This window comes from Entelurus aequoreus, linkage group LG28 (assembly GCF_033978785.1).
Source record: "Entelurus aequoreus isolate RoL-2023_Sb linkage group LG28, RoL_Eaeq_v1.1, whole genome shotgun sequence".
Taxonomy (NCBI): Eukaryota; Metazoa; Chordata; class Actinopteri; order Syngnathiformes; family Syngnathidae; genus Entelurus; species Entelurus aequoreus.
Genome location: NC_084758.1, coordinates 29290408 through 29308012, shown reverse-complemented (window position 1 = coordinate 29308012; position 17605 = coordinate 29290408). Strand labels below are relative to the sequence as shown.

At 38.1% G+C, this 17605-nt stretch overlaps 1 protein-coding gene across 1 annotated transcript in view; it reads left to right on the top strand.

Annotated features, from left to right (window-relative positions):
* The window catches only part of lingo2 (leucine rich repeat and Ig domain containing 2), a 325431-nt gene that overhangs the window by 256826 nt on the left and 51000 nt on the right, over window positions 1-17605 (top strand). The gene's annotated exons all lie outside the window — the stretch shown is intronic.

Sequence of the window (17605 nt, the reverse complement as noted above, 5' to 3'; positions counted from 1 at the left end):
GGTACCATTCATCACCAAAGACTTGGTGATGAATGGCTTAGAAGCAGCTGCTCGGCCATGGAAACCCATTCCATGAAGCTCTCTGCGTACTGTACGTGGGCTAATTGGAAGGTCACATGAAGTTTGGAGCTCTGTAGCAACTGACTGTGCAGAAAGTCTTTGCACTATGCGCTTCAGCATCCACTGACCCCTCTCTGTCAGTTTACGTGGCCTACCACTTGGTGGCTGACTTGCTGTTGTTCCCAAAGTCTTCCATTTTCTTATAATAAAGCCCACAGTTGACTTTGGAATATTTAGGAGCGAGGACATTCCACGACTGGATTTGTTGCACAGGTGGCATCCTATGACAGTTTCACGCTGGAAATCACTGAGAGCGGCCCATTCTTTCACAAATGTTTGTAGAAACAGTCTCCATGCCTAAGTGCTTGGTTGTATACACCCGTGGCCGGGCCAAGTGATTAGGACACCTGATTCTCATCATTTGGATGGGTGGCCAAATACTTTTGTCAATATAGTGTAAAAACTACAACACAGAAAACAAAACAAATAATAATGAAATAATTAAAAAAATGCCTTGCAATGAGGTGGCAACTTATCCAGGGTGTACCCCGCCTACCTCTCGAATGCAGCTGAAATAGGCTCCAGCACCCCCGCCAGAGTCAGCGTCACCAGTCTTTACCAACAAGCCTTTGCGGAAATATGGGGGTATATCCGTCTTCCGGCAAGACAGCGACTGTTGATGTTGCCTTGCCGCCGTTATCCTATTACTCATCTCGTCCGGAAGACGTATAGACGTCTGCGGCAGTAGAGGATGTTGGGATGAGTGATGAGAGCGGTTTTTTTTTCCCCACTGGAAACTGTTGCATCGCTTGCTGTAATCGGGACGACTCCTCCAAGACGGCAAACACTTCATCCGCGTGCAAAGATACAGATGTCGCGAACAAAAAAGGAGCGTTGCACAGTCCCGTAGCAATCTAACACGTTGTCAGTGCGGTGGCCATGTTTCAGCAGCACTAGGGAGCTCAACAACCAATGAAAAGGTGTTTCACGCCACCAGGACTGTCCATCTGAAAGGGGAACTTTGCCCTGTATTCATCATCCTTATGTGAAACGAGGATGCATTTTTCGTTTTTTTATGCATTGTAAGGCGTAAATAAACACTAGCAAAAGTCAACTATCAATGGAGGTAATGAGGGTCATTACGTCATTGTGTCTATTCTGCCTATAAAGTGCTCTAAAAACATCCAAAAGCTTCCATCATCATTTTATATACACGCTGTAACAGGCACATTTATAATAACATGTAATGTTTACGTGTTTTAGGCATTTTAGGCATAATGCGGCATATTAATTTGCTATTTCCTTCAACAACAACAACACTAATAATCATGCATACTTCATGAGGGACAACAAAGACTACTTTTGGACAAATAATGATCCATAACCTTTTTTTTTTTTTTTGAGCCCGAGAATAAGGAGGACGATGTGCAAGTTTCAAAAGCGAAGTGATAAATGCATCTACCAAATAGCAATATTGCTAAGTGCTAAACAAGAAATACAAACTACAAACATAGAAACGATCACTGACTGTACAATGTCTGCTCTCACTGGGACGCCAACTGATGGGATGTTTGTATCTTCCCGTTTAGATGAAGAATGAATGATTAGTCCCATGCAGGGAACAAAAAGAAAAATACAAAATTTGCTTTGTTTCTTTCTCGCTATCTCAGGGTCTAAGTCAGGGGTCCCCAAACTTTTTGACTCGGGGGCCCCATTTGGTTAAAACAATTTGGCCAAGGGCAGGGCTGATATATATATATATATATATACATATATATATATATATATATATATATATATGTATGTGTGGGAAAAAATCACAAGACTATTTCATCTCTACAGGCCTGTTTCATGAGGGTTTTTCTACCTCCATATATATATATGTATATATATATATATATATATATATATATATATATATACATATATATATATGCATAGGGGGGGGTTACCCACATATGCGGTCCTCTCCAAGGTTTCTCATAGTCATTCACATCGACGTCCCACTGAGGTGAGTTTTTCCTTGCCCGTATGTGGGCTCTGTACCGAGGATGTCATTGTGGCTTGTGCAGCCCTTTGAGACACTTGTGATTTAGGGCTATATAAATAAACATTGATTGATTGATTGATTGATTGATATATATGCATATATATATGCATATATGCATATATATATATATATATATATATATATATATATATATATATATATATATATATATATATATGTATATGTATATGTATATATATATATGTATATGTATATATATATATGTATATGTATATATATATATATATATGTATATATATATATATATATATATATATATATATATATATATATATATATGTATATATATATATATATATGTATAAATTGTGTGGATCGTGAGATAGACAGGCGGATCGGCGCGGCGTCTTCAGTAATGCGGATGCTGTATCGATCCGTTGTAGTGAAGAAGAAGCTGAGCTGGAAGGAAAAGCTCTCAATTTACCGGTAGATCTACATTCACATCCTCACCTATGGTCATGAGCTTTGGGTTTTGACCGAAAGGACAAGATCACGAGTACAAGCGGCCGAAATGAGTTTCCTCCGCCGGGTGGCGGGGCTCTCCCTTAGAGAAGCTCTTTCTTCCGGGGGGAGCTCGAAGTAAAGCCGCTCCTCCTCCACATTGAGAGGAGCCTCATCGGGCATCTGGTCAGGATGCCACCCAAACGCCTCCCTAGGGAGATGTTTAGGGCACGTCCGACCGGTAGGAGGCCACTGGGAAGACCCAGGACACGTTGGGAAGACTATGTCTCCCGGCTGGCCTGGGAATGCCTCGGGATCCCCCGAGAGGAGCTGGACGAAGTGGCTGGGGAGAGGGAAGTCTGGGCTTCTCTGCTTAGGCTGCTGCCCCCGCGACCCGACCTCGGATAAGCGGAAGAAAATAGATGGATGGATGGATAAATGCACTAAACGAGCCTGACAGAGTTGTTGTCTATAGCAGTGAAAATGTACATACTCCATCTTTAAAGTCATATGTGTAGATATGACTCTGGTATGCTGTTGAAAAGAAGGACTGGTACTAACAATACTTTGTATTTTATTTTTTAATCGTCTTGTCTTTTTTGTATGTATAAAAAAAAATGTGTTTTATAAAAAATGAGAATTTAGCATTCATTTCTTATACAGTACAGGGTAAAGGTTTGGACACACCTTCTCATTCAATGGGTTTTCTTTATTTTCATGACTATTTACATTGTAGATTGTCACTGAAGGCATCAAAACTATGAATGAACACATGTGGAGTTATGTACTTCACAAAAAAAGGTGAAATAACTGAAAACATGTTTTATATTCCAGTTCCTTCAAAATAGCCACCCTTTACTCTGATTACTTTTTTCGCACACTCTTGGCATTCTCTCCATGAGCTTCAAGAGGTAGTCACCTGAAATGATTTTCACTTCACAGGTGTGCTTGAAGCTCATCGAGAGAATGCCAAGAGTCTACGAGCACAAACTGATGAAGCCTACTCGGATGAGAGGCGAAACGTCTTTTAAGTCAAACCAAACAGTATTGTTGCGATCGGTTTAAGATCATAAGAGCGAAGATCAACCGGAGAAGTTTTTGTGTCTCTGTGCAGGGTGTAAAACTCTGGAATAAATTAGGAAGGAAAGCATGTACAAACTTTAAAAAAAACACACATAAAACGTACAAACAAGAATCCACGACTATAGGGCAATAATAAACCAATACTGTCATTGTATTTGTATCGTTGTGGCTCGTGCAGCCCTTTGAGACACTTGTGATTAAGGGCTGTATAAATACACTTTGATTGATTGATTGATTGATTTGTTTTGAAATGTAAATCGTTGTAATTGTGTACCATTGTCACCATTTAAGGTGAAATGACCATGGGGTGGGAATTTACAAGTTTTTGTTCTTCCCCAATTCCTTTTCGGGCTGAACAGTAGCAAAGAAAATGTATGTTTTGTGTATTAAATTTAAGAACAACGTGTAAATGTGGATGTTACATTTGGGTTTTAAATATATCGAAATAAACAAATGGAAAAAAATATATACAGTCGTGGTCAAAAGTTTACATACATTTGTAAAGGACATAATGTCATGGCTGTCTTGAGTTTCCAATCATTTCTACAACTCTTATTTGTTTGTGATAGAGTGATTGGAGCACATACTTGTTGGTCACAAAAAACATTCATGATGTTTGGTTCTTTTATGAATGTATTATGAAAATGTGAGCAAATCTGCTGGGTCAAAAGTATACATACAGCAATGTTAATATTTGCTCACATGTCCCTTAATTGGCAAGTTTCACTGCAATAAGGCGCTTCCAGTTGAATTTTTGACCACTCCTCTTGACACAATTGGTGCAGTTCAGCTAAATGTGTTGGTTTTCTGACATTGACTTGTTTCTTCAGCATTGTCCACACGTTTAAGTCAGGACTTTTGGAAGGCCATTCTAAACCTTCATTCTAGCCTGACTTAGCCATTCCTTTACTTCTTTTGACGTGTGTTTGGGGTCATTGTCCTGTTGGAACACCCAACTGCGCCCAAGGCTGATGATTTTAGGTTGTCCTGAAGAATGTGGAGGTAATCCTCCTTTTTCATTGTCCCATTTACTCTCTGTAAAGCACCAGTTCCATTGGCAGCAAAACAGGCCCAGAGCATAATACTACCACCACCATGCTTGAGGGTAGGCCTGGTGTTCCTGGGATAAAGGGCCTCACCTTTTCTCCTCCAAACACATTGCTGGGTATTGTGGCCAAACGGCTCAATTTTTGTTTCATCTGACCACAGAACTTTCCTCCAGAAGGTCGCATCTTTGTCCATGTTTGTGTCAGATGAAACAAAAATGTCTGCTGAAGGAAGCCTCCTGTTTTGAACTCTCCGGCTGTGACGTCCTGAAGAGAGCGCCACGCCGGTCTGAGCGGTTTCGGCTAAAGTGCTGAGGCTCAAGGAAAGACGGGGCCGCGTGATTCATGGTGTTTGCAAGACGAGCCTTTACTAGGGGTCGAGCGAGAGGGAGGCCTTGGCGAGCGCGTCTCCTCCGCCCAGAGGCCCTGTAATTGCTTTTTGGATACACCTTGAGAATGTGATGAGTCAAGTCGAGACATTTGTTTGAGGGACAGAGTGAGAATGCGTCTCTAACGGCGGTAATGAATTATCGCAGCGTCGCGCCGGAGGCACAGAAATGAAGGCCGTGGGGTGTAAGTGCGCTCTAATGCACATCGCATCTGGACTGCTCACTGTTATTCATGCGCTTGCTTACATAGGCAGTAATGGAAGGAAAATAATGGCGGCACTTGCACTTAAATCCGTTTTTTCCAAAGCGAGCGGTGTCGAAAAATTGCACATTTACTTCATAGTGCAGCGTGCACAGTACATACTGCATTGTATAGCGCCATTAAAAAATGGTTAAATGCAATCATGTGCTAATTGCGCATGTTGCATTCCGGAGAAGTGTGGAGTCGGAAATTCCTTGGGAATTGTCCGCTTGAAAAGGCTCAGGTTCAGCCCTGGGGCAAATCGAAGTACTTTGACTTGATTGCGGTAATCTGACAACAATGGAGAGTCTCTAGAAGACTTATAAACTATTTATCCTAAGTGGTTGAACAATGTATTGCAATTTAACCGTCCGACTGGCTATAAGACACAATAGGGTACAGATGGATCGTCACCTGAAGGTCCTTTATTACCGAAACAGATGGCTGCCGGCCTCAACACTTATGACTCCAGCCCAGTTCCTTCAATTTACCATCTCACACACACCCTTTTGTGTCGTGGCCGTCCTTCACACTCCCTAAAACGCCTCTTAAAATCCTCAAGCAGGCTACCCAACTACTAAAAATGTTTTCTACGCCAGAAGACACTGGCAGCTCATTCTACTTAGAGCTTATATGTATGTGATGCATACCGTAAGTATTTGATCCTCTGCTGATTTTCATATACATATATATATATATATATATATATATATATATATATATATATATATATATATATATATATATATATATATATATATATATATATATATAAATATGTATATATATATACATTTTATTTATAGATTTATTATATCTTTACATCACATGAAAAATTGCATTATGAATTCAAACCACAGCTATACTAAAATGTAGAGGGAAATCCTTAGTTTTGATCAAATATTATCATCATCCATCCATCCATCCATTTTTTCTCCGCTTGTTCCTTCTTTTTTTTCCTTATTAATAAACAAGATTATTAATAATATTAGAAATCAATATTATATTTACGCAATGTAATCATACATTATATATACAGGTATGTATATATATATATATATATATATATATATATATATATATATATATATATATATATATATATATATGTATATATATGATTACATATATATATATATATATATATATATATATATATATATATATATATATATATATATATAATATATATAGTATATACTGTATATATATATATATATATACATATATATATATATATATATATATATATATATGCATAAGTGTATATATATATATATATATATATATATATATATATATATATATATATATATATATATATATATATATATATATATATATATATATATGCATAAGTGTATATATATATATATATATCAATCAATCAATCAATGTTTATTTATATAGCCCTAAATCACAAGTGTCTCAAAGGGCTGTAAAAGCCACAACGACATCCTCGGTACAGAGCCCACACACATATATATATATATATATGTATTTGTGTATATATATGTATATATATATATATATATATATATATATATATATATATATATATATATATATATATATGTATTTGTGTATATATATGTATATATATATATATATATTTATATATATATATATATATATATATATATATATATATATATATATATATGTATATGTATATATATGTATATGTGTATATAAATATATATATATATATATATATATATATATATATATATATATATATATATATATATATATATATATATATATACATATACATATATATATATATATATATATATATATATATATATATATATATATATATGTTTAATAGTATTATTATTAGTACTAGTAGTAGAATTGGTGTTATTATTTTATTATTATATAATTAGTATTATGGTGGTTACGCCATTATTATGTTATATGAATTATTTTTATAACAATTTGTATCACTATTCTAATTATTATTAATGTATGATTATTAATAATTTAATAATTAACTAGTATACAATAATAATTATAGTGTAAAGAAACTACTAATATGAATAATTAATGTTGATGTATATGATATGATAACAGTAGTTCAGTTATTATTATGATTATTATCATTGTAGTATTTGTATTAGTATTGTTTTCACATAATATATTTATTGGTCTTATTATATAATCATAAAATAAATAGAGTAAAATCATCATCATCATAATAATAATTGCATATTTATAACACATATACTACAAAAATGTAAATAGTTGAAAAATATCTAACAAATTACTTACCATGTGTACAATGTGAGTAATACTTGGAGACAAGTACTGAAAAACAGAACCTTCTCGGTGAATTGACCAAGGATGCAAAATTCAATATACATTATTACTACTAGCAGTACTACTAATGGCAAACAACTATAATAAACTGTTAAAAAAAAAAAGAAATATCTGCTTAAGCAATGACTTCTTTGTAAATCCTGACAGTTGATGAGCGATCAATTTACTTAAACTTCAGGAGCTTTTATTCCTAATGAAGTTTTATTGGTCATTAGTTGCAAGTGGAACCCTTTTCAGACCACCCGGTCCACAATTAGCTATCAGAGGACCTTCCATCTCACCGTCTTTGTGCCGCCCTGTTCCTGATTGAATTTAAAATCATCTTCCCGCTATCATGACCCAGTGATCTTTGCAGCGAGCCCATACAGAAGCTCGGCATTTAAGCGCTGTTTTGACTACGCCTCCATCAGCCGCCCACATCGAAGCCTTTAATGAGAAGCCTTGGCAAAGAAACGGGTCGTTATCAAAGACAAATTAAAGCTGCGAGCGGCGATGATTGGGCCCTCGCCATGCAGCACGCCTGGTCTGTGGCATTTTAATGAAAACGCACCATCTTGGCCAGGACACGTGACACAGGTGTTGATGCTTTTCAGGTGATGTATTTGATAACTGTATCACCTTTTTTTCCGCACGTGTGTAGTTGCTGCTACTGTATCCGACTCACACCCAGCAGTGTTTGTATGGGTTTGTTGCTCGTGTGCACGTTAGACAATGCAAACGGTAATTTCACTTTTTGCAATATTTGGTATTTTATGGAAAAGTAGAGTTTGGGATTTGACTTAATCTGTAATGAGACTTTTCATTAGGCACATTAGCATAATCCAACTAAGAATGTTGTTACTCAAGAGCATTTGATTGAACAATTGCCGTATTTTCCGGACTATAAGGCTCAAAACTCGACATTGCGCCTTATAACCCGCTGCGCCTACTAATGTAAGGAATATGTTTAGTTGAGTTTACCCAACTCGAAGCTATTTTATTTGGTACATGGTGTAATGATAGGTGTGACCAGTAGATGGCAGTCAAACATAAGAGATAAGTGTAGGCTGCACTATGATGGCAATATGACTCAAGTAAACAACACCAACATTTTATATGTTCCATTGAAAATATAGACACACAGTGCTCAAAAATCTCTCAACATGTTTTAGTACGACTTTGGTAAGCTATGAAGCCGCACCACTTGATGGATAGTACTGTGCTTCAACATAGGAGTATTATTATGGTGCGTGTATGAGGTAAGACATATTATCTGGTGTTTTGTTTTGCAATATTATGCAAAATAAACTTTTCTTACATTCTGGTACCTGCTGATCTGTATTTGGGATCTGCATGAATCCTGAAAGTTTCTTCTTTTTCTCTATCTTCTTTGTTATGGGACATTCATCCTCCGCTGTTGCCATTTCTAATATAAAGTAGTGTAAAGTTCTTACTTATATATGTCAGTAAACTCGCCATGGATGAAAATGTACATCAAAAGACGAAAAAGTCCACAATATACTAAATTAAAATAGAAAAACAAACAAAAAAAACAGTATAATCAATGGTGTGCCGTCAGGGCCGGCAAGATCTTCTCTGCTGGTTTAACATAACCTACTCAGTGGCCTAGTGGTTAGAGTGTCCACCCTGAGATCGGTAGGTTGTGAGTTAAAACCCCAAAGACTATGAAAATGGGACCCATTACCTCCCTGCTAGGCACTCAGCATCAAGGGTTGGAATTGGGGGTTAAATCACCAAAATGATACCCGGGCGCGGCCACCACTGCTGCTCACTGCTCCCCTCACCTCCCAGGGGGTGATCAAGGGTGATGGGTCAAATGCAGAGAATAATTTCGCCACACCTAATGTGTGTGTGACAATCATTGGTACTTTAACTTTAATAACAGAAATTATGATCATAATTAAAGATACAATTATTTAAATTGCTTTCCCGAAATATCTAAAAGTATTAATATTCTCTTCATGTCATATTATGCTCCTTCCAGTGCTGTTGTTTTTAATTGTAGTTTGTATTCAATCAGAATTCAGCTAGCTTATGTTGCCATGCTGTACCAAATCTCTCAGAGGCCTTCAGAATCAACAATGCGGGGGTCTGTGCACTGTAAGTGAATGGAACATACAGTTGATAGATAATTGCGATAGCCAATCAGATCCCGAGTTGTTGTCAGTAAGGCCTTCTAGCTGGCCTCACGTAGAACGTGACATTTACGCGTCCTGTGTTTGGATACTCAGCGGATGAATTTGAGTACACATACAGTTGATAGACAGTTGCCATAGCCAATCAGATCACAAGTTGTTGACAGTAGCCTGATGTTAACAAGACTGTGATTGGATACACACTTGTCATTCCAAAGCGAGCATCCAATCACAAGTTGTCAATTTAGCAGGAAGCGGAAAGTGTTGCGCCGTAGCCAGACTGAGATAGCAGAGGAGAACAAAACGTTGATTAGGTGGCAGATATATTGTAGCGTCCCGGAAGAGTTGGTGCTGCAGGGAATTCTGGGAATTTGTTCTCTTGTGTTTATGTTGTGTTGCGTTGCAAATATTCTCCCAAAATGTGTTTGTCATTGTTGTTTAGTGTGGTTTCACTATATCGCACATGTTTATTACAGTGTTGGCGTTCTTCATATTGCCACCCTTAGTGTGACATGTATGGCTGTTGATGAAGTATGTCCTTCAATTCACATGTGTTCAAACTTAACAGGATCATTATAGATGGCAATCGTCGGACAGAGTGAATTATTTACTTGACTAAAGACCATACCTAACCCATCAAACGCTACAAGATGTCCGCAAAGTAAACTCAAGAAGGATATTTTAAAGAGTAACTTCATCTTGTGTGACGATGTTGACCAACCCCGGAGGCTAGCTCAGCTGTTGTGACGATCAAATGAGGAAATGGCGAGCATTTCCACTCGACTCAGCCGACGACGATGACGAGGGACACCACTGGCTTATACGCCGTCGAATAGTGAGTTCAAATATTTTTATTTTTTCACTTTTAATGTTTTTTGGTCTTTTAATTTTGACAGTAGCACATAAGATGTGTTGTAATTGCTGATGCGTTTTAATTAGGAATGTCCGATAATATCGGACTGCGGATATTATCGGCCAATAAATGCTTTAAAATGTAATATCGGAAATTATCGGTATCTGTTTCAAAATAATCGGTATCGGTTTCAAAAAGTAACATTTATGACTTTTTAAAATGCCGCTGTGTACACGGACGTAGGGAGAAGTACAGAGCGCCAATAAACCTTAAATGTACTGCCTTTGTGTGCTGGCCCAGTCACATAATATCTACGGCTTTTCACACACACAAATGAATGCAAGGCATACTTGGTCAACAACCATACAGGTTACACTGAGGGTGGTCGTTGAAACAACTTTAACACTGTTAAAAATATGCGCCACACTGTGAACCCACACCAAACAAGAATGACAAACACATTTGGGGAGAACATCCGCACCGTAACACAACATAAACACAACAGAACAAATACCCAGAACCCCTTGCAGCACTAACTCTTCCGGGACACTACAATATACACCCCCTGATACCCCCTACCTCCCCACCTCAACCCCGCCCCCTTCAATCCCCCCACCTAAACCCCACCCACCTCAACCTCCTCATGCTCTCTCAGGGAGAGCATGTCCCAAATTCCAAGCTGCTGTTTTGAGGCATGTTAAAAAAATAATGCACTTTGTGACTTCAATAATAAATATGGCAGTGCCATGTTGGCCTTTTTTTCCATAACTTGAGTTGATTTATTTTGGAAAACCTTGTTACATTGTTTAATGCATCCAGCGGGGCATCACAACAAAATTAGTTATGATAATGTGTTAATTCCACGACTGTATATATCGGTATCGGTTGATATCGGAATCGGTAATTAAGAGTTGGACAAAGTCGGAATATCGGATATCGGCAAAAAAGCCATTATCGGACATCTCTAGTTTTAATTAATTTTTAAATGCGCCAGAAAATAACACGTTTTGTACACTGTTGATGTGCTTCAATGCCAAGTAGGGCGTAAATGTGTTTCTGTATAGTATTTCTCCAGCAATGGTCATGTGGTGACATAAATGATGGTATTTTGAGAGGTAACCATTGAAGTCGGACATCACTGAAGGCCTAGGTGGGAAACGCACGGCCCGCCCTTGAGTATGATACTGTAAAATTGATAATTGGTCGTCCTATTAGGAACTAAAGTGGAGCTGTTTCTAATGTTTCGACCCTTTCCTGTAAAAGTAAGCGATGCAATGCGCCGCAAACGACTACTACTTGTAAAATATGAGGATGATACCTCTCTGAGGGCGTCAATCAAAACCAAACCCCATCCAAAACGGTTCCTCATGAGTACACGGTGCACGTGATTAACCCGGAGATGAATTGCATACTGTAGCTTTTTGCCTGGTGAAGGACGTCGCCTGTCGAAAGATGTTCCACTCTTCAGCCGCGTCCCAGCTGAGCGAAGTCAATAAGCTAAGCAGACACTTGTCAGTGTCGGCAAGCGACAAACGATCGGCCAAATGGCGAGCTGCCATGAGAGGCGGCCACGTTAATGACTTCTGCACTCCATTAGGCGTGGACTGGGGTCTTATCTTAAGCAAACACACCCTTGGAGGACATCTTGCTCTCACCATTCGACGTCTCTGTTGCTATTACCACCGAGAAATGTACAAAATATCAACAGTTTGTACTGTTGGGGTTAGTGGTGCCCCGATCTGATATTGATATCAGATATTGGTCCGATATCAGCAACGAAAAGTATATTGTCTCTTATGTAAAATCTTCGACATAATCTCCGCCAGTTAACATCTAAAAGTCCTCCAATAAACACACAAGGCTGGTCTTTTCTTCGGTTTCAGTCAAATCATGAACAAAAGCTAAACATGCTCAGTTATGGTCAGCGAGGAGCTCGCAGCCACACAACAGCTAAGCACGCAATAGCACACCAGCTAGACATACAGTCGTGGTCAAAAGTTTACATACACTTGTAAAGAACATAATGTCATGTCTGTCTTGAGTTTTCAATCATTTCTACAACTCTTATTTTTTTGTGATTGGAGCACATACTTGTTGGTCACAAAAAACATTCATGAAGTTTGGTTCTTGTATGAATTTATTATGGCTCTACTGAAAATGTGAGCAAATGTGCGGGGTCAAAAGTATACACACAGCAATGTTAATATTTGCTTACATGTCCCTTGGCAAGTTTCACTGCAATAAGGCACTTTTGGTAGCCATCCACAAGCTTCTGCTTGAAATGTTGACCACTCCTCTTGACAAAATTGGTGCAGTTCAGCTAAATTTGTTGGTTTTCTGACATGGACTTGTTTCTTCAGCATTGTCCACACGTTTAAGTCAGGACTTTGGGATAATTGTTGGTCACAAAAAACATTCTTGAGGTTTTGACCACAGAACTTTCCTCCAGAAGGTCTTATTTTTGTCCATGTGAAGTCAGATGAAACAAAAATGATGCTGTTTGGCCACAATACCCAGCAATATGTTTGGAGGAGAAAAGGTGAGGCCTTTAATCCCAGGAACACCATGCCTGCCGTCAAGTATGGTGGTGGTAGTATTATGCTCTGGGCCTGTTTTGTTGCCAATGGAACTGGTGCTTTACAGCGAGTAAATGGGACAATGAAAAAGGAGGATTACCTTCAAATTCTTCAGGACAACCTGAAATCATCAGCCCGGAGGTTGGGTCTTGGGCGCAGTTGGGTGTTCCAACAGGAGAATGACCCCAAACACACGTCAAAAGTGGTAAAGGAATGGCTAAATCAGGCTAGAATGAAGGTTTTAGAATGGCCTTCCCAAAGTCCTGACTTAAACGTGTGGACAATGCCGAAGAAACAAGTCCATGTCAGAAAACCAATAAATTTAGCTGAACTGCACCAATTTTATCAAGAGGGGTTTAAAAAATTCAAGCAGAAGCTTGTGGATGGCTACCAAAAGTGCCTTATTGCAGTGAAACTTGCCAAGGGACATGTAAGCAAATATTAACATTGCTGTATGTATACTTTTGACCCAGCAGATTTGCTCACATTTTCAGTAGACCCATAATAAATTCATAAAAGAACCAAACTTCATGAATGATTTTTGTGACCAACAAGTATGTGCTCCAATCACTCTATCACAAAAAAATAAGAGTTGTAGAAACGATTGGAAACTCAAGACAGCCATGACATTATGTTCTTTACAAGTGTATGTAAACTTTTGACCACTACTTTATATAATATGTGTCCTTAATGAAACCAACATTGCAGTCTAAAACATAAACAAAGTTTCCAAGGCAGAAGTGTATTAGACAGTATCCAGTAACAAACGTGTCCGCACCATTCAACGTAATGCGTTATAAGCTTCCACTTATTGAGTTATTATGGCCGCTAGATGTTACCAAAAAACTAAATTACTTGGCGGTTCACTCACTGCGGTGTGTCACAGATTTCTAAAGTACCACTGAGCACATTTAGGTTTCATGGTAAAAAATCATGCGGGTTTTTGAGTGTATGAAGTGCTTACATAACCCCCCACTTTAACTCTAATTAAATGCAGAATAAATCCATTTTAGTAATGGAAAAACAAGTGGTTTTTTATACCTACAGTACATTTGTTGACTTTGAGTCATTTCACTTGATCAAACCGTTCCTAGCATTCCACCGGGGCCCTAAGCAGATTGGTATCTTCCTAAGTCTCCTCATTATCCGGTATTCTAACCCAGTACCATTGCCTTTCAAGACGTGTGGGGACATGCACCGTTATATTCTTACCAGTGACAGAGCAGGAAGGGGCTGGGCTAAGAATGCATTTTCGGTAAAATTGTCATTTGTCGACTGACTTTGTACATGCGCTTCTTCACGCAAAACTCGGGCCCCTGACAAGTGCGGGGCCCTAAGCATGTGATCTACGTATGCATTATACACTATAAAAAAATGCAGGCATGATCAATACTGGTATCAGCCAATACTCAATGCTCCAATAACGGAAGTGGACAAGTTGTGGATTTATTTAATGACTGATGGCAATAACAAAGTCAGAATTCTGTAACAACCAAACATTGACTTTATTATGCGTAAAAAAAACATAAAAATGTATCACACTGCAGGTGCATTGGGTTTTTTTCTATTGCACCATCTTCCAAAATGCTCATTACACGCACGCCCACGGGCGACGCCAACGCACATCCTGCCCGTGTGACTGCACACGGCCGGCGGCCATTGCTCGTGACAGGCGACCAATTGAAAGTCAACCGTCCCCCGTTTGCGTTCCACAGTGGGACAAAAGACACCCGGAGACCACCCAAGAAGCTCCTCATGAATTATTCATGAGGGTATCACAGCTGGATAATTAATCACGCGACTAAATTTAGATGAAAGGGCATGTTTCGGTGCCAGAGCCTGACTTGTGTTCGTATTGAAAGCATTAAATAACAAAATAAAATGTGTCACATAGCTGTGCCAATTTGCTTCAAGGTGGCTAACACATTTTGCTGTTGCAGTGTTCCTTAACCATAGGGCCACGAGCGCACTTTAGAGGGCCGCCACAAAGTACTCCGTTGCAATGCACTTTTCCACCACTTGTGGCAGTAATGACAACATCAAACAAACAGAAGAAGTCTGGAGCCAAAGTCATAGAAGTTTCCCAAGTGCAAAAATGATGACTAAATTGGTGACTTTATTTGTATTGACAGTTTAAAGAACACATATATTATTAAATATGTTTATTTTAGCATAACATTATTGTATGTAAATGTATTTTTAGTCAATTATTTATTATTCCCTTTTTTTTTATTATTATTTATTTTTCATAGCAATGAAAAGGTCCACCTTTTCTCATAAGCAGCTTACTCTGGGGCCCATTGGGTTCTGTGTTATAATCTGTAGACGGTGCAAAATGTTTGGACAAAAACGTTGGACTTTAAATAAATTAAAGTACTGTATTCACACAAGAACACAATAGTTAAGCTAAACTGTTGACAATTAACTTTGCCAGTTGTCTTCATTTTTTATATAAGTTTATTTTCTGGACTACAGCGCGCACCCTACAACATTTTACAAGAAACAATCTTTTCCATATATTAGCCGCACTGGACTATAAGCCTCAGAAATATATATAAGTTGTGAAATGAGTTTTTTACACAGGAAGATTTTGTAGATGTGCATTCCTTAATTGTTTCCAAACGTTGTTTGTAACATGGCAGTAAAATGGCTGATCAAACAAAATAGAAGTCATCGTCATGAACCCACTAGCTGCGTAAGCTAGCTCTCCAATCAGCTAAACATAGTCAATAACTCCCCAGTGAGGTTTTGGTGAATTTACAAAATTGAAACAGTACAACAAAATGCTATTGTAAGTTAATAATACTAACAAAGACCCTCCTAAACATATTAGCATATTAGCTAATGCTCACAACGATAGCTTGATCACATTACAATAGCACATACAAATATGCATGAAAACACTCATACAGACACACGTATAGGACAATTTAGAATTATTTTAGTCATACTGTAAAATTTACAAACGTTACTTGGAGTAATGAATAAGGATCCATACGAGTAGGAACGTTATGGACGGCTAGAAGACAGAACAGCACTTCTACTTCCGTTTGAAAGCACAGTCTAAAGCGAAGGGCAACGCAGCACTGTAGCACCTGCAGTGAGCGAACTCGCCCAAAAGATGGCGCCATAGCACAAACAATAACACACTTATATAGTGTCTTTATTTTAATATTTTTTACTATTTGCACTGTGGCCGTCAGAAACATTCATAAATTAGCCAAGCCATTTTATAAGCCGCGGGGTTCAAAGCGTAGCAAAAAACTATCGGCTTATAGTTCAGAATTTTTAGTATATGCTATTCTTTCCCACATGTTACTGCAATTCAGCATCAAGGGTTGGAATTGGGGGTTAAATCACCAAAAATGATTCCCGGGCGCGGCGCCGCTGCTGCCCACTGCTCCCCAAGGGGATGGGTCAAATGCAGAGGACAAATTTCACCACACCTAGTGTGTGTGTGACAATCATTGGTACTTTAATCTTAATCTTTAATATTAAAAATATATATGCAAAGAAATTTAATTTTAATCAAAATAACTTATTGATCTTTGACTCCAGCTTTTTGTTTTCTTTAAAACTGCAGCAATTTACACTGTAAAAAATGACTGTAAAAACTATGTCAAGCAATTGTTGAAAAGCAACAGTAAAACAGCGTAAAATCTAAAAATGTTTATCACAGTAGTTAAATGCGGTGGATTCTTGCAAACTAAGAAACAGTAGATAAACTAAATGATTATGGTTTTAATACGTAGAAATCATCAGTTTACTGTGAAAATCATGACAAATTCCACAATGCATTTGCAAACACTGTAATGTCACAAGCATGCAAATACTCTAAAATGTATGGTATTAGTATGTCTAAATTAAAGATTCTGCAGATTGTACATTTAAATTTACAGCATACCTTAATTGTTTTAGGGGTTTGTGTTATGTTGTCTGTCTATCTGTGTTGGCCCTGTGATGAGGTGGTGACTTGTCCAGGGTTTACCCTGCCTACCGCCCGCATGCAGCTGAGATAGGACCCAGCAATCCCTCGCAACCCTGAAAAACGACAAGCGGTAGAAAATGGATGGGTGGGTGGGTTTGTGTTAAAGCATTAGCATAGTTCACGTTTGGCTCAATGGTTTCAGACATTGATGGGTTATTTTCTATCTGCTTCATTGTAAATTGCATGGAAATCAACCAGGCTGTGTGTTTAAGTGTGCTAGTTGCAAGCAGCCATTTAACAGAAGCAGAGCATGTAAGGCTCATTTTTAGTAGCTCACTGTGTTGTGAGTTGTCCAGTCAAAGGTTGTACAAATACTTTGTTAAAATCCTCATTTATGGCTCACATGTTTTGGAAACACAGGCATATTGCAGATACTAGTGTTGGTGACAAGGCAGCA